The sequence below is a fragment of the Thalassophryne amazonica genome, chromosome 2 (genome assembly GCF_902500255.1).
Source record: "Thalassophryne amazonica chromosome 2, fThaAma1.1, whole genome shotgun sequence".
Lineage (NCBI taxonomy): Eukaryota > Metazoa > Chordata > Actinopteri > Batrachoidiformes > Batrachoididae > Thalassophryne > Thalassophryne amazonica.
Genome location: NC_047104.1, coordinates 128,021,775 through 128,049,437, shown reverse-complemented (window position 1 = coordinate 128,049,437; position 27,663 = coordinate 128,021,775). Strand labels below are relative to the sequence as shown.

General features: G+C 42.4%; 1 long non-coding RNA gene across 1 annotated transcript; it reads left to right on the top strand.

Moving 5' to 3' along the window:
* The first annotated feature begins 1,414 nt into the window (after positions 1–1,414).
* On the top strand, positions 1,415–25,730 carry LOC117502931. Its single transcript, XR_004558438.1, has 4 exons — positions 1,415–1,425; positions 3,943–3,948; positions 11,367–11,551; positions 25,720–25,730. It is a non-coding gene; the product is annotated as an uncharacterized LOC117502931 (long non-coding RNA).
* The last annotated feature ends 1,933 nt before the right edge of the window (positions 25,731–27,663 follow it).

Below are 27,663 nucleotides of genomic sequence, written 5' to 3'. Positions count from 1 at the left end.
AGGTTTTATTTCATGTTTTAGGGACTTATGCTGATATTCTTTATTAAATTATTGTAAGTTATTACAATATCAGGGAATTGTTATATTGTCAGATACTACAAGGATCAGCTCTCATTGCTGACTTTGGAGGGATCCGCGAAATAACTCACTGCTCACTTCCCCATCTGTACAAAATGTACAATGTACAAATGTACAAATTACAATTTTTTTTTTCTCTGTTCAATTCACATATTTTGAGGAGTGCAACTTATGTTCCAGGGCAAGTTACAGTGTGTCCACAAAGTATTCACAGCGCTGCACTTTTTCCACATTTTGTTATGTTACAGCCTTATTCCTTTATCCTCAAAATTCAACACACAATACCCCATAATGACAATGTGAAAAAGATGTTTTTTTTTGTTTAGATTTTTGCTAATTTATTAGAAAAAACAAAACAAAAACACATCACATGTACACAAGTATTCACAGCCTTTGCCATGAAGCGCAAAATTGAGCTCAGGTGCATCCTGTTTCCACTGATCATTCTTGAGATGTTGCTACAGCTTAATTGGAGTCCACCTGGAGTAAATTCAGTTGATTGAATATGATTTGGAAAGACACACATCTGTCTACATATAAGGTCCCATAGTTGACAGTGCACGTCAGAGCACAAATCAAGCATGAAGTCAAAGGAACTGTCTGTGGACCTACTAGACAGGATTGTCTCAAGGCACAAATCTTGAGATGGGTACAGAAGCACTTTAGCTGCTTAGATGGTAACAATGAGCACAGATGCTTCATCATCCATAAATGGAAGAAGTTGGACTCTAACTTCCTAGAGCTGACTGCTCACCTAAACTGAGTGATCAGTGGAGAAGGGCCTTAGTCAGTTCGGTGACCAAGAACACAATGGTCACTCTGTCAGATCTCCAGCATTCCTCTGTGGAGAGAGGATAACCAGCGATCCACCAACCAGGCCTGTTTGGTAGAGTGGCCAAACATGGCAGCCCATCCTGGATGAAAACCTGCTTCAGAATGCTTTTGACCTCAGAGTAGGGTGGTGGTTAGTCTTTCAGCAGAACAATGACCCTAAGCACACAGCCAAGTTTTAAAAGGAGCGGCTTCAGGACAACTCTGTGAATGTCCTTGAGTGGCCCAGCAAGAGCCCAGACCTGAATCTGACTGAACCTTTCTGGAGAGATCTGAAAATGGCTGTGCACTGATGCTCCCCATCAACCTGAATGAGCTTGGGAGGTGCTGCAAAGAGGAATGGGCAAAACTGCCCAAAGATACAGTTGTATGTTAAGGTTTGGCCACCCCTGATCATTTCCATTATTTTCCTTTACAAATCATTGGTTGTTTGGATCAGCAATTTCAGTTAAATATATCATGTAGCATACAAACAGTGATATCTGAGAAGTGAGATAAAGTTTGTAGGATTTAATTGTTTATACAAAATTAGTCAGGTGCATAAATTTGGGCACACCAACAGAAAAAAAAAAAAAAATCAGTATTTAGTAGATCCTCCATTTCAGAAATAACAGCCTCTAAATATTTCCTATAGCTTCCAATGAGAGTCTAGATTCTAGTTAAAGATATTTTGGACCATTCTTCTTTACAAATCATCTCAGGTTTGTTGGTCTCCGAGCATGGACAGCCCGCTTAAAATCACACCACAGATTGTCAATAATATTCAGGTCTGGGGACTGAGATGGCCATTCCAGAACATTGTACTTGTTCCTCTGCATGAATGCCTTAGTAGGTTTTGCAACCTGGTCTCATGGCTGTGAGATCAGCTGCACAAAATATACATTAATCTATTGGTTTGTGATTTTGTGACAAAAAGCGCCTCATTTTCATCACGGCAGCACAAATTCATTCTAATTCATTCTGTGATGGCTGCATGAAATTAAAAGTGAATCGGGGGGTTGGGGGTGGTTATGGTTAAAATTAGGGTTGGGGGTAGGAGTAGGGGTAGGAATAGTGAGTTAAAAAACCTTAACTACCACTGTGCCTGTGGGCTTCCATTGTTCATCACAGTGGAAACTGACAGCTGAAACCACTGAAATAGCTTTTTGTATCCTTTCCCTAAACCATGATGTTGAACAATCTTTGTTTTTAGGCCATTTGAGAGTTGTTTAGAGGCTCCCATGTTGCCACTCATTAGAAGAGATGCAAAGAGGGGAAACATTTGCAAATGCCCACCTTAAATACCCTTTCTCATGATTGGATTCACCTGTGTAAGGAGGTCAAGGGTCAATGTGCTTACCAAACCAATTTTGTGTTGCAATAATTAGTGCTAAATGTATTCAAATCAATAAAATGACAAGGGTGTGCAAAATTTATGCATCTGCCTAATTTTGTTTAAATAATTATTACACACTTTCTGTAAATACTACAAACTTCATTTCACTCTTCAAATATCACTATTTGTCTACTATATGATATTCGAGGTCTGTCAATAAAGCAACGGTCCTTTTTATTTTTTTCAAAAACTATATGGATTTCGTTCATATGTTTTTACGTCAGACATGCTTGAACCCTCGTGCGCATGCGTGAGTTTTTCCACGCCTGTCGGTGACGTCATTCGCCTGTGAGCACTCCTTGTGGGAGGAGTCGTCCAGCCCCTCGTCGGAATTCCTTTGTCTGAGAAGTTGCTGAGAGACTGGCGCGTTGTTTGATCAAAATTTTTTCTAAACCTGTGAGACACATCGAAGTGGACACGGTTCGAAAAATTAAGCTGGTTTTCAGTGAAAATTTTAACGGCTGATGAGAGATTTTGAGGTGATTCTGTCGCTTTAAGGACTTCCCACGGTGCGAGACGTCACTCAGCGCTCTCAGCCGCCGTCGTCAGCCTGTTCAAGCTGAAAACCTCCACATTTCAGGCTCTATTGATCCAGGACGTCGTGAGAGAACAGAGAAGTTTCAGAAGAAGTCGGTTTCAGCATTTTATCCAGATATTCCACTGTTAAAGGAGATTTTTTTAATGAAAGACGTGCAGACGGGTCCGCGCGTTGGGACGCAGCCGACGCGGTGCGGCGGCACAGGAAAAACACCTCCGTGTTGATAACCATTTGTAAAATCCAGGCGGCTTTTGATGGCTTTCAGTGGAGTGAGTATATGAGAAATTGTTTAACAGCAGGACATGTTCCAACTTGTCCTTAAGGCTTTCAACAGAGGTGTTTTTCCTGTGGCGGAGCGTCGCGGCGGCTGCGAGCCGACGCGCGGACCCGTCCGCACGTCTTTCATTAAAAAAATCTCCTTTAACAGTGGAATATCCGGATAAAATGCTGAAACCGACTTCTTCTGAAACTTCTCTGTTCTCTCACGACGTCCTGGATCAATAGAGCCTGATATGTGGAGGTTTTCAGCTTGAACAGGCTGACGACGGCGGCTGAGAGCGCTGAGCGACGTCTCGCACCGTGGGAAGTCCTTAAAGCGACAGAATCACCTCAAAATCTCTCATCAGCCGTTAAAATTTTCACTGAAAACCAGCTTAATTTTTCGAACCGTGTCCACTTCGATGTGTCTCACAGGTTTAGAAAAAATTCTGATCAAACAACGCGCCAGTCTCTCAGCAACTTCTCAGACAAAGGAATTCCGACGAGGGGCTGGACGACTCCTCCCACAAGGAGTGCTCACAGGCGAATGACGTCACCGACAGGCGTGGAAAATCTCACGCATGCGCACGAGGGTTCAAGCATGTCTGACGTAAAAACATATGAATGAAATCCATATAGTTTTTGAAAAAAATAAAAAGGACCGTTACTTTATTGACAGCCCTCGTATTTAATTGAAATTTCTGATCCAGACAACCAATGATTTGTAAAGAAAAATCATGAACATTATTAGCGGTGACCAAACTTTTGCATACAACTGTGGGTGGGCCAAGCTTGTGGCATCATATTCAAGAAGACTTGAGGCTGTGATTGCTGCCAAATGGTGCATCAACAAAGTATTGAGCAGAGGGTGTGAAGACTTATGTACAGTGAGGAAAATAAGTATTTGAACACCCTGCGATTTTGCAAGTTCTCCCACTTAAAAATCATGGAGGGGTCTGAAATGTTCATCTTAGGTGCATGTCCACTGTGAGAAACAATCTAAAAAAAAAAAATCTGGAAATCACAATGTATGATTTTTAAATAATTTGTATGTTACTGCTGCAAATAAGTATTTGAACACCTGTGAAAATCAATGTTAACATTTGGTACAGTAGCCTTTGGTTGCAATTACAGGGGTCAAACATTTCCTGTAGTTTTTCACCAGGTTTGCACACACTGCAGCAGGAATTTTTGTCCACTCCTCCATACAGATCTTCTCCAGATCTTTCAGGTTTGGAGTTTCAGCTCCCTCCAAAGATTTTCTATTGAGTTCAGGTCTGGAGACTGGCCAGGCCACTCCAGGACCTTGAAATGCTTCTTACAGAGCCCCTCCTTAGTTGCCCTGGCTGTGTGTTTGGGGTTATTGTCATGCTGGAAGACCCAGCAATGACGCACCTTAGACACCTCTCTGCAGCTTCTCTCCCCCTGCCATCCCCTCATTACCCCATCCCCGTAGAGACGGTGCCTGCTCCCAGACCAGCAATAACCAGTAAAAATCTATTTAAGCATAAAAATTCTAAAAGAAAAAATAATATAGCACCTTCAACTGCACCACAGACTAAAACAGTTAAATATGGTCTATTAAACATTAGATCTCTCTCTTCTAAGTCCCTGTTAGTAAATGATATAATAATTGATCAACATATTGATTTATTCTGCCTTACAGAAACCTGGTTACAGCAGGATGAATATGTTAGTTTAAATGAGTCAACACCCCCGAGTCACACTAACTGCCAGAACGCTCGTAGCACAGGCCGAGGCGGAGGATTAGCAGCAATCTTCCATTCCAGCTTATTAATTAATCGAAAACCCAGACAGAGCTTTAATTCATTTGAAAGCTTGACTCTTAGTCTTGTCCATCTAAATTGGAAGTCCCAAAAACCAGTTTTATTTGTTATTATCTATCGTCCAGGTGGTCGTTACTGTGAGTTTCTCTGTGAATTTTCAGACCTTTTGTCTGACTTAGTGCTTAGCTCAGATAAGATAATCATAGTGGGCGATTTTAACATCCACACAGATGCTGAGAATGACAGCCTCAACACTGCATTTAATCTATTATTAGACTCAACTGGCTTTGCTCAAAAGGGAAATGAGTCCACCCACCACTTTAATCATATCTTAGATCTTGTTCTGACTTATGGTATGGAAATAGAAGACTTAACAGTATTCCCTGAAAACTCCCTTCTGTCTGATCATTTCTTAATAACATTTACATTTACTCTGGTGGACTACCCAGCAGTGGGGAATAAGTTTCATTACACTAGAAGTCTTTCAGAAAGTGCTGTAACTAGGTTTAAGGATATGATTCCTTCTTTATGTTCTCTAATGCCATATACCAACACAGTGCAGAGTAGCTACCTAAACTCTGTAAGTGAGATAGAGTATCTTATCAATAGTTTTACATCCTCATTGAAGACAACTTTGGATGCTGTAGCTCCTCTGAAAAAGAGAGCTTTAAATCAGAAGTGCCTGACTCTGTGGTATAACTCACAAACTCGCAGGTTAAAGCAGATAACCCGTAAGTTGGAGAGGAAATGGTGTCTCACTAATTTAGAAGATCTTCACTTAGCCTGGAAAAAGAGTCTGTTGCTCTATAAAAAAATCCCTCCATAAAGCTAGGACATCTTACTACTCATCACTAATTGAAGAAAATAAGAACAACACCAGGTTTCTTTTCAGCACTGTAGCCAGGCTGACAAAGAGTCAGAGCTCTATTGAGCCGAGTATTCCTTTAACTTTAACTAGTAATGACTTCATGACTTTCTTTGCTAATAAAATTTTAACTATTAGAGAAAAAATTACTCATAACCATACCAAAGACGTATCGTTATCTTTGGCTGCTTTCAGTGATACCGGTATTTGGTTAGACTCTTTCTCTCCGATTGTTCTGTCTGAGTTATTTTCATTAGTTTCTTACTCCAAACCATCAACATGTCTATTAGACCCCATTCCTACCAGGCTGCTCAAGGAAGCCCTACCATTAATTAATGCTTCGAACTTAAATATGATCAATCTATCTTTATTAGTTGGCTATGTACCACAGGCTTTTAAGGTGGCAGTAATTAAACCATTACTTAAAAAGCCATCACTTGACCCAGCTATCTTAGCTAATTACAGGCCAATCTCCAACCTTCCTTTTCTCTCACAAATTCTTGAAAGGGTAGTTGTAAAACAGCTAACTGATCATCTGCAGAGGAATGGTCTATTTGAAGAGTTTCAGTCAGGTTTTAGAATTCATCATAGTACAGAAACAGCATTAGTGAAGGTTACAAATGATCTTCTTATGGCCTCAGACAGTGGACTCATCTCTGTGCTTGTTCTGTTAGACCTTAGTGCTACTTTTGATACTGTTGACCATAAAATTTTATTACAGAGATTAGAGCATGCCATAGGTATTAAAGGCACTGCGCTGTGGTGGTTTGAATCATATTTATCTAATAGATTACAATTTGTTCATGTAAATGGGGGAATCTTCTTCACAGACTAAGGTTAATTATGGAGTTCCACAAGGTTCTGTGCTAGGACCAATTTTATTCACTTTATACATGCTTCCCTTAGGCAGTATTATTAGACGGCATTGCTTAAATTTTCATTGTTACGCAGATGATACCCAGCTTTATCTATCCATGAAGCCAGAGGACACACACCAATTAGCTAAACTGCAGGATTGTCTTACAGACATAAAGACATGGATGACCTCTAATTTCCTGCTTTTAAACTCAGATAAAACTGAAGTTATTGTACTTGGCCCCACAAATCTTAGAAACATGGTGTCTAACCAGATCCTTACTCTGGATGGCATTACCCTGACCTCCAGTAATACTGTGAGAAATCTTGGAGTCATTTTTGATCAGAATATATCATTCAATGCGCATATTAAACAAATATGTAGGACTGCTTTTTTGCATTTGCGCAATATCTCTAAAATTAGAAAGGTCTTGTCTCAGAGTGATGCTGAAAAACTAATTCATGCATTTATTTCCTCTAGGCTGGACTATTGTAATTCATTATTATCAGGTTGTCCTAAAAGTTCCCTGAAAAGCCTTCAGTTAATTCAAAATGCTGCAGCTACAGTGCTAACAGGGACTAGAAGGAGAGAGCATATCTCACCCATATTGGCCTCTCTTCATTGGCTTCCTGTTAATTCTAGAATAGAATTTAAAATTCTTCTTCTTACTTATAAGGTTTTGAATAATCAGGTCCCATCTTATCTTAGGGACCTCATAGTACCATATCACCCCAATAGAGCGCTTCGCTCTCAGACTGCAGGCTTACTTGTAGTTCCTAGGGTTTGTAAGAGTAGAATGGGAGGCAGAGCCTTCAGCTTTCAGGCTTCTCTCCTGTGGAACCAGCTCCCAATTCAGATCAGGGAGACAGACACCCTCTCTACTTTTAAGATTAGGCTTAAAACTTTCCTTTTTGCTAAAGCTTATAGTTAGGGCTGGATCAGGTGACCCTGAACCATCCCTTAGTTATGCTGCTATAGACTTAGACTGCTGGGGGGTTCCCATGATGCACTGAGTGTTTCTTTCTCTTTTTGCTCTGTATGCACCACCCTGCATTTAATCATTAGTGATTGATCTCTGCTCCCCTCCACAGCATGTCTTTTTCCTGGTTCTCTCCCTCAGCCCCAACCAGTCCCAGCAGAAGACTGCCCCTCCCTGAGCCTGGTTCTGCTGGAGGTTTCTTCCTGTTAAAAGGAAGTTTTTCCTTCCCACTGTTGCCAAGTGCTTGCTCACAGGGGGTCGTTTTGACCGTTGGAGTTTTTCCGTAATTATTGTATGGCCTTGCCTTACAATATAAGGCGCCTTGGTGCAACTGTTTGTTGTGATTTGGCGCTATATAAATAAAATTGATTTGATTTTGATTTGATGCATCTTCAATGCTCTTACTGAGGGAAGGAGGTTGTTTGCAAAAATCTCGCAATACATGACCCCATCCATCCTCCCTTCAATACGGTGCAGTCGTCCTGTCCCCTTTGCAGAAGAGCACCCCCAGAGTATGATGTTTCCACCCCCATGCTTCACAGTTGGGATGGTTTTCTTGGGGTTGTTCTCATCCTCTAAACATGGTAAGTGGAGTTGATACCAGAAAGCTCTATTTTGGTCGCATCTGACCACATGATCTTCTCCCATGCCTGGTCTGGATCATCCAGATGGTCACTGGTGAACTTCAAATGGGCCTGGACATGTGCTGGCTTGAGCAGGGAGACCTTGCTGCCCTGCAGGATTTTAAACCATAATATCATCATGTCTTACTAATGTAATCTTTGTGACTGTGGTCCCAGCTCTCTTCAGGTCATTGACCAGGTCCTCGTGTGTAGTTCTGAGCTTTCTCAGAATCATCCTTATCCCATGAAGTGACATATTGCATGGAATCCCAGACCAAGGGAGATTGACAGTCATCTTGTGTTTCTTCCACTTTCTAATAAATAATCATAACAGTTGTTGTCTTCTACCAAGCTGCCTGTTGTCCTGTAGTCCATCCCAGCCTTGTGCAGGTCTACAGTTTTGTCCCTGGTGTCCTTAAACAGCTCTTTGGTCTTGGCTATGGTGGACAGATTTAGTGTGTGAACTGGTGTAATTAATACAGATAAAGAGTGCACAATAAGAGGGCTTCTTAAAGAAAAATTAAAAGGTCTGTGTGAGCCAGAATTCTTGCTGGTTGGTAGGGGATCAAATACTTATTTGCAGCAATAACATACAAATAAATTATTAAAAAAAAATCATACATTGTGATTTCTGGATTTTTTTTTTTTTTGATTATGTCTCTCACAGTGGACATGCACCTAAGATGAAAATTTCAGACACCTCCATGATTTCTAAGTGGGAAAACTTGCAAAATTGCATGGCGTTCAAATACTTATTTTCCTCACTGTAAATGTGCTTCTCTCTTTTTATTTTTAATAAATTTGCAAACATTTCAAAAGAACTTTTTTCATGATGTCATTTTGGGTTGTTGTGAGTAGAATTTTGAGAGAAAACAAAGTAATTTACTCCAATAAGGCTGCAACATAAAATGTGGAAAAAGTGAAGCGCTGCAAATACTTTCTGGATGTACTGTAGTTACGTCCATTGTTCAGCATAACTATGCATACAGTTAATGAGCACATGTGAAGCTAAAATGTAATAATCCATGTTCACACCATGTTGACATTCGACCTTTGGCATGATATATTAGCTTCTCAAGATTGAAATATCCTGACATTTTATTGGCATCTTCACCTTTGTCACAAACTCTTTCCACTGCCAAAGTCATAATTACTCTGCAAAGGAACAGAGGTCAATGCACACTTATGTATAAAGCATTGGCCCCATCAGTCTGTCGGTGCAGCTCTGGAGCTGTGATAATTGACTGCACCCTATTTTAGACGTAACACATCCTGAGAAAAGATATGTGATTGCATCTAAGAAGATGGTGTTCACTATTATACAAAACCTGTTCATTATTAAAAAATAGTTCTGTTGATGAGCAGACTGAAGAAAAAGCCAATTGTGTGATTTTTATTTATGTCTTTCAAACTGTTTTTATACAGAAGAGATAAAAGGAATTATTGATGAAGGCAATCCTGATTATTTGAGGTAGCAGATATATTTTAGAGCTTCAGCAGAACTGCTGCAGTTGTTGTCCTCACGCCGCAATACGGCGTGCAAGTCAAGTTTCTACTCACTCCGTAGATCTATACTAAACCCAGACATACGAGCCTGTGTACTGAACAGTGAGGGCTGTTGCACAATGTTCTTTCCTTTTTGACCAGGATCCACTTCAACCTGTGCAGACAGCCTCCTGGTTTTCTTGTCACTAAGCGAATGGATTGGAATGTTTGACCTTTTTCAGTGCACAATGTTCAAAAGCGATATGTGATTCAAAAGTGTCAGTGAAAAGAAACATAAAAGAGGAAAGACAGGAAGCCAGACGAGAGTAAATTACAGAGACAGCAGAGTTAGGAAGAGAAAAGAAGCATTTTTGAAAAAGACAGAAGAACCATTTCTGAAATGAGCGAGCTCACATTTTTGTTGTTTTGAAACACTAATTTACCAAGATCTCATTTGATCACACAATGTGCCAACGACACTACTGAGCATGATGGTAAATCACGCTGTACTCCTCACACCAGGATTATGAACAGGTGAAAGAGTTGCAGTTTGTGTTTGCAAAGCTCAGTGACAAGCAATGGTCTGTGTGGATGCCATGCACTAAATTAAATATCTGGAGCAAAATTTACATTTTAACTCATCAGTCTACAGCTGTAAGAAAGTCTGTCTTTGAACACAGCGCAGTGATATCAGGCTGAATCTTCAAGGGAATTCAAAGTTGTGATTTCACTGAAATCCTTTTCAAAGAATATGAAAAACAGTTCCGATCCAAAGATTTGCTTGATCAACATTTTAGTGTGCGCTGATTAGAGAGCACTCTGTAGTATTCAGTGTCCACAGCACGTGTCATGTCCATGACGTACGGACTCATTACTGCTCTTGTTGCATTGGAAAAAATGGGTTATGTTATGCAGAATTTCAGAAACCTAATTCACATTTTCATTTCAGACCATCTTTCAACACCAGACCCCAAGTGAAAACTGAATGGGGCGTGATATCTTTAGTTTTAGGTCTACCCAGATGATGCTTGGGTACCGCTGGAATGACTTTGTATCACATGAGTAGTTACTTCGGGAAACTCACATGAGAAGGATGTGTTTCATGGTGAAATATGTGGTCATGCAGATACCCAGACTTTACCTGACAATTTGTTTCAACTTTGATTTTGTTAATTTTTCTTTTCCGTTCCATTTTCTGGTAGCATGATGGACTAATGCACATCAAATGTGCACAGATTAATTTCAGTTGAAATTTATTTTAGTTTATATAGCACCAAATCACAACAAAGCTGCCTCAAGATGCTTCACACAAGTAACTTATCGACCCCTTGAGCAAGCACACAGGCGATAGTGGTAAGGAAAAACTCCCCCTGATGATATTGAGGAAGAAACCTCAAGCAGACCAGTCTCAAAAAGGGTGACCCACTGTGAAAAGGTTTACAATACACAACAACAGAGGAGAGTCCATGCAGGTGTCCGGTCCACCGTCTGGGGGAGTTGGGTAGAGGGGTCATGGAGCTACTCAGTGGATCTTTTCCTGCATCAGTGTCCCTTCCATGTCCATTACCGGAATAATCTAATCCAGCACATGGATCCAGTCACGTCTTTGACAGAGATAAAAAAAAAAAAAAAACAAACAGTCAGCCAGAAAAACTACACTTAAGGTGTAATCCATTAGCATTAAGCAACAGTAAAGCAGAAGAAATACTAAGGTGATCGCCGGTCACTAGGCCTAAGCTGCACTAACAGACTCAGACTTTTGATAAAGTTGAGGCAGGGACCCATTCTGTATACTAATAAAATGAATTTAGTAGGGTAGGAAGCACAGTACCATACTATGTCAGTATGCTAGCCATACAAAAGGGAGAATAAATGTGTCTTAAGTTTGGACTTGAAAGTCTCTACAGAATCTGACTGACTGTTTTACTAACGCAGGGAGATCATTCTACAAAACAGGTGCATGATAAGAAAAGCCTCTGTGGCCTGCAGACTTTTTATTCACCTTAGGGACACAAAATAGCCCTGCACCCTGAGAACGCACAGCCCCGGCTGGTACATAGGGCTTGACAAGGTTGTCTAAGTAGGGAGGTGCTAGTGCATGAAGAGATGCAAAAATGGGTGTAATGTAGTCAAACTTTCTGTCAAGAGTCTGGCAGCAGCATTTTCAACCAATTGGAGACCCTTAATGCTGGACTGTGGTAAACTAGAAATTAGAACATTGGAGTAGTCCAATCTAGAAGAAACAAATGCATGGATCAAGGTCTCTGCCTCAGCCATAGAGAGGATGGGATGAATTTTGATGGGATGAGTATTGATTGAAGTAAAAGCTCTAGAAAAGCTGTCCCCTTAAACTGTGTTAGAGTGTAAACTGAGCGACCTTATGTCAAAAACTGATTTATGGCCCTGTCACCCAATCAATCAATCAATCAATTCAATCAATTTTTTTTTATATAGCGCCAAATCACAACAAACAGTTGCCCCAAGGCACTTTATATTGTAAGGCAAGGCCATACAATAATTATGTAAAACCTCAACGGTCAAAACAACCCCCTGTGAGCAAGCACTTGGCTACAGTGGGAAGGAAAAACTCCCTTTTAACAGGAAGAAACCTCCAGCAGAACCAGGCTCAGGGAGGGGCAGTCTTCTGCTGGGACTGGTTGGGGCTGAGGGAGAGAACCAGGAAAAAGACATGCTGTGGAGGGGAGCAGAGATCGATCACTAATGATTAAATGCAGAGTGGTGCATACAGAGCAAAAAGAGAAGGAAACAGTGCATCATGGGAACCCCCCAGCAGTCTACGTCTATAGCAGCATAACTAAGGGATGGTTCAGGGTCACCTGATCCAGCCCTAACTATAAGCTTTAGCAAAAAGGAAAGTTTTAAGCCTAATCTTAAAAGTAGAGAGGGTGTCTGTCTCCCTGATCTGAATTGGGAGCTGGTTCCACAGGAGAGGAGCCTGAAAGCTGAAGGCTCTGCCTCCCATTCTACTCTTACAAACCCTAGGAACTACAAGTAAGCCTGCAGTCTGAGAGCGAAGCGCTCTATTGGGGTGATATGGTACTACGAGGTCCCTAAGATAAGATGGGACCTGATTATTCAAAACCTTATAAGTAAGAAGAAGAATTTTAAATTCTATTCTAGAATTAACAGGAAGCCAATGAAGAGAGGCCAATATGGGTAAGATATGCTCTCTCCTTCTAGTTCCCGTCAGTACTCTAGCTGCAGAATTTTGAATTAACTGAAGGCTTTTTAGGGAACTTTTAGGACAACCTGATAATAATGAATTACAATAGTCCAGCATAGAGGAAATAAATGCATGAATTAGTTATTCAGCATCACTCTGAGACAAGACTTTTCTGATTTTAGAGATATTGCGTAAATGCAAAAAAGCAGTCCTACATATTTGTTTAATATGCGCTTTGAATGACATATCCTGATCAAAAATGACTCCAAGAGTTCTCACAGTATTACTAGAGGTCAGGGTAATGCCATCCAGAGTAAGGATCTGGTTAGACACCATGTTTCTAAGATTTGTGGGGCCAAGTACAATAACTTCAGTTTTATCTGAGTTTAAAAGCAGGAAATTAGAGGTCATCCATGTCTTTATGTCTGTAAGACAATCCTGCAGTTTAGCTAATTGGTGTGTGTCCTCTGGCTTCATGGATAGATAAAGCTGGGTATCATCTGCGTAACAATGAAAATTTAAGCAATACCGTCTAATAATACTGCCTAAGGGAAGCATGTATAAAGTGAATAAAATTGGTCCTAGCACAGAACCTTGTGGAACTCCATAATTAACTTTAGTCTGTGAAGAAGATTCCCCCATTTACATGAACAAATTGTAATCTATTAGACAAATATGATTCAAACCACCGCAGCGCAGTGCCTTTAATACCTATGGCATGCTCTAATCTCTGTAATAAAATTTTATGGTCAACAGTATCAAAAGCAGCACTGAGGTCTAACAGAACAAGCACAGAGATGAGTCCACTGTCCGAGGCCATAAGAAGATAATTTGTAACCTTCACTAATGCTGTTTCTGTACTATGATGAATTCTAAAACCTGACTGAAACTCTTCAAATAGACCATTCCTCTGCAGATGATCAGTTAGCTGTTTTACAACTACCCTTTCAAGAATTTTTGAGAGAAAAGGAAGGTTGGAGATTGGCCTATAATTAGCTAAGATAGCTGGGTCAAGTGATGGCTTTTTAAGTAATGGTTTAATTACTGCCACCTTAAAAGCCTGTGGTACATAGCCAACTAACAAAGATAGATTGATCATATTTAAGATCGAAGCATTAAATAATGGTAGGGCTTCCTTGAGCAGCCTGGTAGGAATGGGGTCTAATAAACATGTTGATGGTTTGGATGAAGTAACTAATGAAAATAACTCAGACAGAACAATCGGAGAGAAAGAGTCTAACCAAATACCGGCATCACTGAAAGCAGCCAAAGATAACGATACGTCTTTGGGATGGTTATGAGTAATTTTTTCTCTAATAGTTAAAATTTTGTTAGCAAAGAAAGTCATGAAGTCATTACTAGTTAAAGTTAATGGAATACTCAGCTCAATAGAGCTCTGACTCTTTGTCAGCCTGGCTACAGTGCTGAAAAGAAACCTGGGGTTGTTCTTATTTTCTTCAATTAGTGATGAGTAGAAAGATGTCCTAGCTTTACGGAGGGCTTTTTTATAGAGCAACAGACTCTTTTTCCAGGCTAAGTGAAGATCTTCTAAATTAGTGAGACGCCATTTCCTCTCCAACTTACGGGTTATCTGCTTTAAGCTACGAGTTTGTGAGTTATACCACGGAGTCAGGCACTTCTGATTTAAAGCTCTCTTTTTTAGAGGAGCTACAGCATCCAAAATTGTCTTCAATGAGGATGTAAAACTATTGACGAGATACTCTATCTCACTTACAGAGTTTAGGTAGCTACTCTGCACTGTGTTGGTATATGGCATTAGAGAACATAAAGAAGGAATCATATCCTTAAACCTAGTTACAGTGCTTTCTGAAAGACTTCTAGTGTAATGAAACTTATTCCCCACTGCTGGGTAGTCCATCAGAGTAAATGTAAATGTTATTAAGAAATGATCAGACAGAAGGGAGTTTTCAGGGAATACTGTTAAGTCTTCTATTTCCATACCATAAGTCAGAACAAGATCTAAGATATGATTAAAGTGGTGGGTGGACTCATTTACTTTTTGAGCAAAGCCAATAGAGTCTAATAATAGATTAAATGCAGTGTTGAGGCTGTCATTCTCAGCATCTGTGTGGATGTTAAAATCGCCCACTATAATTATCTTATCTGAGCTAAGCACTAAGTCAGACAAAAGGTCTGAAAATTCACAGAGAAACTCACAGTAACGACCAGGTGGACGATAGATAATAACAAATAAAACTGGTTTTTGGGACTTCCAATTTGGATGGACAAGACTAAGAGTCAAGCTTTCAAATGAATTAAAGCTCTGTCTGGGTTTTTGATTAATTAATAAGCTGGAATGGAAGATTGCTGCTAATCCTCCGCCCCGGCCCGTGCTACGAGCATTCTGACAGTTAGTGTGACTCAGGGGTGTTGACTCATTTAAACTAACATATTCATCCTGCTGTAACCAGGTTTCTGTAAGGCAGAATAAATCAATATGTTGATCAATTATTATATCATTTACCAACAGGGACTTAGAAGAGAGAGACCTAATGTTTAATAGACCACATAGCCAATCTGAATTGATTACGTCACAATGTCCCGCCCCCAAGCCCCGCCCCTAAGCCCCGCCCCTAACCACTCCCCTAGTCCCGCCCCTTGCTCATCACCTAGCCCCACCCCCAAGCTCCGCCCCAGCTCCTCCCCTAACCCTGCTCCAAGCTCCACCCCTAACCCCGCCCCTAGCACATCCCCTAACCCCGCCCCAAGCTCCACCTCCAAGCCCTGGATGGTAGCCGTCTATAACCCCAACAACTGAAAAAAAACCTGCATTTTTTTTTTTTTATATCATCATTATTGTTTACAGTCATGGGTAATTGTGTGATGAGTCTCTTTCAAAGCCTGCGGGAAGTTTATATTATACGTGGACTCTCGTATAAGCTGGAGCGGGCAGTCATTTGCAGGCTGGAGACCCCAGACACCCCGCCTTCATGCGTTATGGAGAGGGTCTTCGACGTTATCAGACGTCGTCCTGGGCCCGGAGTCTGGACAGAACATATCTACAACGCGGCTCTCCATTCATCTGAAAAATCTCTGTACAACGTATTACTGAAAATCTCTGTTTTGACCACCGACAATTTTACACGGTGTAATCCGCTGCACCTGCTTACATTATACACTCTGTTTGTGGATGTGATGGCGTGCCGGGTGAAACAGCTGGAACTGCCCAGAGGGGAGATTGTTCCTACACTTTTACAGCTGAATACTGAAATAAACCGTAAATCCGGGGGAGATGTATTACTCAGAGTTTTCCAGTATTGTACGTGAACGTATAACATGAACGTATACTTTTTTCCCTCCACGTATGTTGTGTTTAATAAACATGAACGTATACTTTTTTCCTCCACGTATGTTGTGTTTAATAAACATGAACAATTGTTTTTTTCTCTGTGTGACTTTAATGAATGTAATAAAGCATATATTCTAAAACTTAGATGGTCAGTGTTCTTTCCAATAATATTGTTGAAAAAAGGGTGAAATGTTTTCAAATCAAATTTATATAGCGCCAAATCACAACAAACAGTTGCCCCAAGGCGCTTCATATTGCAAGACAGAGTCATACAAACGAGGTTTTGGTGGAAAAAAAGGTTCTCGTATGAATTTATGCGGGGTTTTAACACTGTCTTATTAAAAGGTCGAGGCTGATCTGTGAGCGCTCTCCGCGGTACTGAATCAGAGTTCAATTTAACGTCTCCAAGAGCGGCTGTATTAAAGGCCCGCGCTCATCTGTGAGCGCTCTCCGCGTTACTGAATCAGAGTTCAATTTAACGTTTCCAAGAGCACCTATTTAAAACAAAAGATTAATATTTATGTTCGCTAAAACATATAAAAATGAAAAAGGACTATCCGCTTCATCATTCTGAAGAGATCCACCTTAAAAGATGGGTGATGAGGATTTAATGAGGGCTATGTATTATAGTCTGGCAAATCTGGGGAGTTTTGGAGGACCGGAGCGTTTACGCAGGGCTCTGCATGATCAACTCGGATCTAAAATTCGTATGAAGCATATCAGAGATTTCCTGTCGGGGGAAGATGCATACACATTACACAAACCTGCCAGGACGCATTTTTCAAGAAATAGAGTATTTGTCACAAACCCGCTTAACCAATTTCAGGTGGATTTATGCGACATGCAGGGGTTATCAGATTTTAACGACGAGTACCTGCTGACCATTATCGATATCTTCTCAAAAAAAGCGTATGCCAGAGCCCTGAAGTCGAAGCAAGGGCACGAAGTCTCACAGGCCTTTGCCTCGCTCTTAAAGCACAGCTGGGTGCCTCTGAAGCTACAGACTGATGCTGGGAAAGAGTTTTTTAACAAACCGTTCAAGTGATCTGAAAGCCTCAGTTGTCGGGAGGTTTAATCGCACGCTAAAGACAAGAATGTGGAGATATTTTATTACTAAAAACACACGAAGATACATCGACGTCCTGCCGTCTTTACTCACGGCTTATAACAAGAGTTATCATAAAAGCATTAAGATGAGACCGAATGAGGTTAACGCTCGAAACGTAGATCGAGTGTTTCAAAATTTGTATGGGGCATCCACCCAACGCAGGAGGCCTGGGAAGTTTAAATATAAGGTCGGAGATATAGTCAGGGTCTTCAAGCTCAGGGGAGTTTTTGATAAAAAATATGAACAAAGTTTTACGGATGAAATGTTCACAGTGTCAGAATGTATACAACGTGCGCCGCCCGTTTATAAATTGAAAGATTATGATGGCGAGATCATTGAAGGTTCATTCTATGAACCAGAATTGCAGAAAGTTAAAATAGCAAAAGACAGACCGTATCAGGTTCAAGAAATTATTCGTGAACGTTTTACCAAGGGGAAGAAATTTGTATTTGTCAGATGGAAAAATTGGCCCGAGAAATTTAACTCCTGGGTTCCCGCGGACCAGCTGATGGCCGTATAAATATGACAACATCTATCTTCAACCGACATATGAGAAATGGATCGGGATCTGAAACACGGATTTTATATGACTCTGCCTTCAAACGCCAGCCTAAAAGTATTCCTGGACAACACAATTTCATGCTACCAGGTGGACTTGGCTCGACACCTGGATCTAGAGGGTGACTGGGATGTGGCGCTGACGGAAATTTCTTATCCACCTGGTTAAATATCCCAGAAAAGCCTTGCTGTATGTTTCAGGTGAAGAAAATTACGGGCTTACCGCCCAAGAACAAACTCGCCGTTCACTCGCAATTTTTTGACATGGGATATTACGATAACTTTGAGGTTATTGCGGCGCGGATAAACCCTCGTTTGAAGACTATAGATCCGAAGCTGACTTTAAAATATGACGATATCCAGAAAAAGTTTCTGTGGGAAGGAGACGGTACCTGCCAGGTATATTTTGAAGCCCCGACAGCGTACATGCTGGGGATACAGCCTAATCAATGGCTGAGATGCGGACCCGGGGTCACAAGCTCTCCCCGCTACCCCGATATAAAAGCGGGCAGGTATCACCTGTTCTGTTATACAGACGTTGTACAGCCTCAGGCGGTGGGCGACGCTTTTGCTCCTCTCCTCCGAGCGTTCGAAATTGGAGGTCGTTTCGGGGAAATAATTACAAAGAAATTCAACCCCGCTTATTACATCCCGGTCTCCAAAAGACATATTGAGATGATACGCATCGAAATCAAAAGCGATCAAGATCGACCGGTGAATTTCAGATATGGTAAAGTGGTTGTGACATTACATTTTAAACCGGCGGGATAAAAAAATGGCCGGGGCAGCGCACAAAGCCGACATTTATAGATTTGTGCCTTACTATGAAAATCAAGTCGGGAACGGCCTTCACGGCTTCCACGGCGCTCCTGTTATGTACGGGCTCGGGAACATATTTTCAAAACTGTTCAAATTTGTGTCGCCGCTGATTAAACAAGGATACACGATCGCCAAACCTCACCTGAAAAACTCAGCTCGAAGCATCGCTTCCGACGTAGTGAGCCGCATTGTTGAGAAGGCCGGACGGAGTCAGGAACCCGAGCAGCAGCGGGGGTCCGGGATCATGGTGCTCTCAAGAAGGCCCCGGAAACACCCCCCGGGGAAACGGATCAAAACGGTTAAAAAGCGAAAGACCCCCGGAAAAAGCAGAACAGTTCGAAGGAAGCATGAGAAGAGGAGGTTGTCCGTGGACATTTTCTCTTAAACAATGTCTCTTTTGCGAAATAATTCCCCCGAATGCACCATGAGCGAATTGGATTTATTCGCCGTCCCCAGGACCCAGGTGTCCATCGAGCAAAGCCAATACGTTGAGGTCAGCCCGTTATCAGCCCTGACGGACACGGGCCCTGTCAAGTTTTTTATCCCCGGAGACAGTGAAAGGTATTTAGACCTCAATAATATGCTGCTTTATCTGCGATTGAAAATTACAAACGCCGACGGGACTGACCTGGCTAATGACGCCCGCGTGGGGGTAATAAATTACCCTCTCAATATGATTTTCTCGCAAGTTGACGTGACTCTGGGTGACCGGCTAATTTCCCAATCCAGCGTGACGCACCCGTACAGGGCAATGATTGAGACGCTGCTGAACTTTTTGCCTGCTTCATTGAAATCGCAGTTCACGGGCGGATTGTTTTACAAAGACACCCCGGGTCAGCACAATTCGACCGCTGTGGATGACGCGGGCCCGAATAAAGGCCTCGTGAGCAGAGCACGCTTTAGCGCCGAATCGCGTGAATTTCAAGTTCAGGGTCCGCTGCACGCGGACATATTTTTCTGCGAGAGGCTTCTTCTGAATAATGTTGATCTAAGAGTTAAATTAATTCGAGCCAGTGATGCTTTCTGCCTGATGGGGCTGGCGGCCTCCACTTTCAAGCTGAAAATTCTGGGAGCATCCCTATTCGTTAAGAAAGTCACCGTATCCCCTGCAGTGAGATTGGGTCACTCCGCAGCTCTAATGGAAGGGAACGCCATGTACCCGTTATCACGAATCAACGTTAAGACTTACGTGATCCCCAGCCATTCCAGGATATGCAACCAGGAGAACCTGTTTTTAGGAACCATGCCCAAATATGTGGTTCTGGGTATGGTGAATCATAATGCATTCAGCGGGAGAAGAGATCTGTCCCCGTTTGAATTTGCACACTACGACCTGGAGTACCTCGCACTCAGTCAAAACGGGAGACAGCTGCCGGCTAAAGCTTTCCAGCCTGAATTTAACAACGGACTCTCTGTGAGGGAGTTTTACAATCTCTACACGGCAATCGGGCGACACCTCAAGGACCTGCCTCTCTGTATAGATCGGGAGGATTTTGCACACGGCTATGCGCTGTACGTCTTCAATTTAAACCCGAAGGAGGACAGCGGCGCTCTGAGCCCCGTCTCCACAGGGACCCTGCGACTTGAAATGAGATTCAGAGTCGCGACTCCGCATACCACCACGCTGATAGTGTACGCGTGTTACGATTCTCTCCTGGAGATTAATTCCAAGCAACAGGATTATGGATTTTTACTGATGAACAACCTGGAATTGGACGCTGTTATGAGGGGCTTAATAGGAGACCTGTTCGCCGGTGTTTTCGCATCTGACGAGTTATTCCGGATCAAGCCGGACCCTCCCGTGTATTTCATTGTAAACACCCACCCTAGACATTTACCGGGGGAACACTGGTTAGCGCTCACCGTTGAAAAAAATGGTCGAGCCACATTTTTTGACTCGTTCGGCCTCAGCCCGGACTTTGAATACTACCCTAAAAGCATCCTGCGATATCTGGAGAATCTCCCAGATGTTAAAAACATTCTGTATCACAACAAACAGCTTCAGCACGAGTTATCGGACGTATGTGGACAACACTGCATGTATTATCTGTATAACAGAGCCGCCGGGAAGTCGTACCAGGACATGGTGTCTTTATACACCGAAAATACTATCGCAAACGATGATTTGGTTTCTGATTTTGTGAAAAGATATCGTTATTGCCTTAAGAAAAGCTGCAATACCTCCTGTAACCAGCTAGCAGGGCCTTTGCATGAGTTTAAATATTGTCACGGCTTGTGTTAACCGGCGTTCCTATTATTTTATGTTTTTCCGTGTGAAAATATAACCCCCATCTTAGAACGCTCTCCCGATCATACCTTTAAAGTTTTATCGCGTTTGCATAATTTAATACCCCGTTATTAAGCATAGAAAGAAGCGTTGACCTTTGATTTTTTTTATGTTTTTTGTGAAAAAATGCTTCGGATGTGTAGAAAATGCTCTCCCGATCATACCTTTAAAGTTTTATCGTGTTTGCACGCTTTAAACCCCCGTTATTAAGCGTAGAAAGAAGCGTTAACCTTTGACCTTTGATTTTTTTATGTGTGTTTTTTTCCCCTGAAAACAGGATGGATGTGTGAGAGCGGCCTCCCGATCATACCTTTAAAGTTTTATCACGTTTGCACGCTTTAAACCCCCGTTATTAAGCGTAGAAAGAAGCATTGACCTTTGACCTTTGATTTTTTTATGTGTGTTTTTTTTGTGAAAAATGTTCCGGATGTGTAGAAAACGCACCCCCGATCATACCTTTAATGTTTTTCATTTTTTGCATCATTGTTATTAAGTAGATAAGTGCTGAAAGTTGTTTTTAAACCATATGCCGAATAAAGGTGATGAAGGCCGGATATGAGTTTCAGTCGGTGTTTTATTAGTAACAGTATACAAAAACGTGTCTGACTGCGATGTATTTTAAAAAATCTTGATCATAATATCCAGTCAGTTTTTAATTCGACACCCTCCTTTTATGGTGAGAAACCTTCCCAGTGTTGGAAGTCTTTTTTTTTCTTAAGTTTCTTCCTGGCCGGCGAATCGGTTAAAAGAAGGGTTTCATCCGGCGAGCTGCTCCGTCCTTTTTTAAACTTCTGAAACTGCTCGCGGGCTTGAGGGTTTGATACGCACGCCACCGGAATGTTCCGCTCCTGTAAAATATTGAGGAACTTCACCCAGCCTGTAGGGGGGCTCGATTTCTTGAACGAGGATCCGAGATGTTTCATAAGATCTATGGCGTGAGACCCCCTCAGGACTTTCCCCTTGTAAATAAATTCCCCCGACGGACTCCAGCGCGTATCACCCATCGACAATTTCCTCATAATATATTCAGCGTTTCTACGCTCTCTGGAGGGGATATTCTTCAGGACCTCTGTGACCTCCTCCTCCTCCACCCCTTCCTCCTCAGGTTGCTTAGCGACGCAAGTCTCTTGCGGGGGTGAAACGCGTGATTCAAGTTCCCACTGTTTGATCAGGGTTAAATAGCGCTGCAGCAGAGCCTCATACTTTTTAATTTTTTCATAAGGGGAGTGAGTACGTTCCTCCAGCACGGCCCGCATTCGCGAGTCTAAATCATTTTCCGCCGTTTGTCTGATGTTATTTCCGCTCGGCGGAACGGAATGTCCGAGTTGAAGCATCTGTTGAGGAGTCAGTAAAAACATCTTTTGCGCCACTTTGAACGCCATTATCCTCTGGGCAGTATTAGACTCGTTATAATGGGCAGGGCCGCGGCGAGCAGAGGCAGGAGAAAGCCGCCCGTCTGAATCAGCGCTCCTCGCTTCCTTTTGTAACTGGTTTTTCTATCGGCCAGAAGACGTAAAACTCTTTTTCGTTTTTTCAAGGTACGGAATTGAGAGTCACTCAAGGCGATATTCCCCTTTAATATATTCAAAGCGATCTCGGATAAAGTTTTCAGAAGCTCCGGCCTGCAGGTCTTCAGGCTGTGGTGACGCTCCCTCGCCCCGGCTCTGATTAGCGCTTTAAGAGCGGGGGCGTTCCTTTTTAAAAGAGAGCTCATATCCATTTATCTTTCTGTAAATAAACCGTGGGCCACTCGTGCGGGAGTAATCCCGATCTCAGTCTGAACTGATCTGGACACTCCTGCGTGCAATCCAGTAATAAATACCCGTAAGGTACGCTCGTAGCATCATCAAGAGCCTCCAAAAAAAATTGTTTTCTGCTGGGAAACATTTGCTGTGCCAGATTGTTCATCTGTAACTTGTCTCTGGGGTTTTTAAACAGCACCATATAATTACAATTCAAACTGATGGTTCGACTGTATTTCCCTTTATGAAACACGTTCTGTGTGATCATGATGACGCTCATATTCCGGTGATCATCTGCAGAGGAATGGTCTATTTGAAGAGTTTCAGTCAGGTTTTAGAATTCATCATAGTACAGAAACAGCATTAATGAAGGTTACAAATGATCTTCTTATGGCCTCAGACAGTGGACTCATCTCTGTGCTTGTTCTGTTAGACCTCAGTGCTGCTTTTGATACTGTTGACCATAAAATTTTATTACAGAGATTAGAGCATGCCATAGGTATTAAAGGCACTGCGCTGCGGTGGTTTGAATCATATTTATCTAATAGATTACAATTTGTTCATGTAAATGGGGAATCTTCTTCACAGACTAAGGTTAATTATGGAGTTCCACAAGGTTCTGTGCTAGGACCAATTTTATTCACTTTATACATGCTTCCCTTAGGCAGTATTATTAGACGGCATTGCTTAAATTTTCATTGTTACGCAGATGATACCCAGCTTTATCTATCCATGAAGCCAGAGGACACACACCAATTAGCTAAACTGCAGGACTGTCTTACAGACATAAAGACATGGATGACCTCTAATTTCCTGCTTTTAAACGCAGATAAAACTTAAAAGTTGTTGTACTTGGCCCCACAAATCTTAGAAACATGGTGTCTAACCAGATCCTTACTCTGGATGGCATTACCCTGACCTCTAGTAATACTGTGAGAAATCTTGGAGTCATTTTTGATCAGGATATGTCATTCAAAGCGCATATTAAACAAATATGTAGGACTGCTTTTTTGCGACTGATATTTACGCATACGCAATATCTCTAAAATTAGAAAGGTCTTGTCTCACAGTGATGCTGAAAAACTAATTCATGCATTTATTTCCTCTAGGCTGGACTATTGTAATTCATTATAATCAGGTTTTCCTAAAAGTTCCCTGAAAAGCCTTCAGTTAATTCAAAATGCTGCAGCTAGAGTACTAACAGGGAATAGAAGGAGAGAGCATATCTCACCCATATTGGCCTCTCTTCATTGGCTTCCTGTTAATTCTAGAATAGAATTTAAAATTCTTCTTCTTACTTATAAGGTTTTGAATAATCAGGTCCCATCTTATCTTAGGGACCTCATAGTACCATATCACCCCAATAGAGCGCTTCGCTCTCAGACTGCAGGCTTACTTGTAGTTCCTAGGGTTTGTAAGAGTAGAATGGGAGGCAGAGCCTTCAGCTTTCAGGCTCCTCTCCTGTGGAACCAGCTCCCAATTCAGATCAGGGAGACAGACACCCTCTCTACTTTTAAGATTAGGCTTAAAACTTTCCTTTTTGCTAAAGCTTATAGTTAGGGCTGGATCAGGTGACCCTGAACCATCCCTTAGTTATGCTGCTATGGACTTAGACTGCTGGGGGGTTCCTGTGATGCACTGAGTGTTTCTCCTTTTGCTCTGTATGCACCACTCTGCATTTAATCATTAGTGATTGATCTCTGCTCCCCTCCACAGCATGTCTTTTTCCTGGTTCTCTCCCTCAGCCCCAACCAGTCCCAGCAGAAGACTGCCCCTCCCTGAGTCTGGTTCTGCTGGAGGTTTCTTCCTGTTAAAATGGAGTTTTTCCTTCCCACTGTCGCCAAGTGCTTGCTCACAGGGGGTCGTTTTCACCGTTGGCGTTTTTACGGAATTATTGTATGGCCTTGCCTTACAATATAAAGCGCCTTGGGGCAACTGTTTGTTGTGATTTGGCGCTATATAAATAAAATTGATTGATTGATGTCTGTACTGGGTGAAAATTCTTACAACTTCAGGATGATCCGTTGCTTGAAAGATGAGATCGTCCAAAATAACCAGATGGCTCTGACCTTCAGGGAAAAGGCTGTCGTCCAGAAATGAGTCAGGGAGTCCTCTTACAAATTCAGTTCAGAATACAGAGGTTGTTCAGACATATACAGCCATACAATGTTGTCAGGCACATATCTCATAGCGTGGCTACAATTTTCCAGCAATGTTTTCACAAACACAGTCTTTCCCGAACCACTCGGTCCAACAATGAGACAGGAGAATGGGGGCTGAAGTCTGGGGTCAAACTCCACCGTATTTCCCGAGTGAGACATGTTTCAAAATCCGAAAGGTTCGGTTTCCCCCTCCTTTAAAAGACGACGCTTGTCATACACCACCCTGAAGGATTTTTGAAATGACACGTTTGTCAAACTGAAACTGCTTTTATGACGTTTAATTCCCTGCTGCGGTGTTTTGATAGATGCAGTCAGGGTGGGGTCTTTTATATAACCCACGACCAGATCTTTGATGCTGTCAAAGTTTATTTTCTGACAGCTCTCGTGGGTTTGAGTAATCCCCTTCACACGCATGACCATTTTACCTCGTACAGTTTTATATGCGTAACTTTTAGGCCCCGCTGCTGCAAACTCTGTGATGACGTCGCCGTTCAACTCGTCGGTGAGCTGCCCCAGATAATTACCGGTAGGCAGCGGGGTTTCACCCCGCCTACAAACGTAAATCAGGCTATCTGTATCATAATACAGAATCCTGTCAGGATTTGCCACAGCCTCCATTAAACCGTACAAGGTCAAACGCGCGTATGCCGTTGTAAACGCTGCGATGAAAATATTGACGGCTTTACCCGGTCGGCTGACGTACCGCGGGCCGTACCTCCATTGAACCATAGCCACCTGACTGCTGAGGAATGTTAGATATGTGACCTTGTACTCTTCAGAAAACAGATACCTGAACAGATCGTCAGCGTTTTTAACGAACGCGGTCTGCATCAGATTTGACCTCTGGGCGAATTTCCCCCAGGAGTTGAGGCAGATCTTAGCCATCTGTCGTTTTGCCGGATTGGGACTGATTTTTTCTGGGTCTAAACGAATCTTCTGATTCAGCCAGTAGTCCGTGATATATTTTTCTCTGCTCTCTGGGTCTTTATCAAATTCGGGAGGGAAACCGGAGGCTTCCTGCTTGTGTTTTAAGAAGGTGTTTATGTACCCCTCAAAGATTTTATCACTTTTTTCCTCAAAATGCCAGATTTCAAAAATCTTAGTTACAACGTAGCCTGTATCCAGAGCTTTGTGGAATTCTGGGGTCGTCCAAGTCCCAGACAGAGCTCTCTGCTGCTGACTGTGTGTGCACGCTCCCGCTTGATTATTTTCATCAGCGCAGGTGTGACACAGAGTAAACACCTGTTTACCGTGAGGAGTTCTGTGTGGGAGGATGGGGAATTTTAGCCCCCGGGGCGGATACACGACGGCTTTGATGAGCCCGAAATAAGTCCTGGGGTCTCGGAAATTTCTCTCGATAATTTCCGGATGCCCCGTAGGATATGTGAAATTTACGTTAACATAAGGATACAGCGAGGTCACGTCGACGTAATAGACCCTCTCATCTTGCTTAGCCGTGTACCTCAGATGGGACGCGCAAGTCCGACCGCCGTATAAAGCGTCGCGAGGTTCGAGGGACAGTGGTAACCCCCTGCGGCTGAAGAAATGGCGAACGCTCTCATCCCTCAGCCTCATTTCAAGCCACTGATGTTCCCAAATTACGCTGAGGGTGACACCCGGCATAGCCCGCAGAAAGGCTATTTTTTTCTGACACGCTGCGTGGAGCTCTCCAAATGAGGTGTTTGTGAGAGGGTTTATTTCGTGCTGTGTAAAACACGTTGCACACCCGTGGTAAAAACACCCGAGAAACTCCCACACTTTTATCCGCCCGTCAATCTGAGCATACCCATCAACATAATAACCTCCTATTTTTTTCTCGCCCCGTTTAGAGCGTGATTGATGGTAATGTTTTGCGTCTCAGCAACCCATTCTAACCACTGCACGGCCACGTCTGAATATTTTTTATGCTTCGTTCTATAATTGTCGGTGGAGGGGATCGCCAGCGATTTTGGAGCGAGAAAGTTAGTTTGGAAGACTTTCATACACGCCGAGGCGATTGTAACGCAGGTAAAAGGATCCACGCATGTTTCAGCGATGAATTCAGCCATAAATTTGGAGCAGGCTGCAGCCAGGATTTTTGTATCGTTATCACAATACATAACGGCCTCGGCTTTAAAATCAAAAATCGCGTTTTTTTTGCTCACATACCACGCGTTAAATTCCTCTCTTTCTCCCTCTGACATATTTGCGACCCCGTAAGCCGCAGAGTCAGGGTACGGCCCGACATAGTTCAGATTTTTTCCTGAACTGAACAGGTGCGGAAAGTCACCTTTGCGGACGATTTCGTCTTTCAGCCGGATTCCCAGGGCTTCCCAGGGCTTTAGGCATCTGAGATAAGCGCATTGTAAGGAAAGATAACGAATCTATATATTTCTGTTTCAAGGCGGCGTCTGTCATGAGTAATAGTTTACTCCCGGTCATAATCACAGCGGGGGTTACACCCTGCTGGACTAAATACTTTAGAAGCAGATAGCTGTCAAAACCTTTTGAGTTGTGAGCGATGAACACGTATTCTTTGAATTTTCTCATTCTAAAATGTTTAAAGAAGCGGGCTACGCAGTCTGTCCCCCATGCACTCCAAAAATCACCCGTCTTTGTTACAGTGCTGACGTAAAACGGCACGTGTTCCCCGTTATTATCGACATACGTTTCAAAGTCATAAAAAACATATTTCTCTGAATGCATCTCTTCAGCTTTGACCGGCGTCATATAGCAGAGGTGACCCTCGCCTGGCTCCTGGAGAGCCTCGCCGCATATATGACACCTCTTCTGCTTACACACGTGCAGAGCGCTGTTTTTAGAAAATGCTATGTAATAC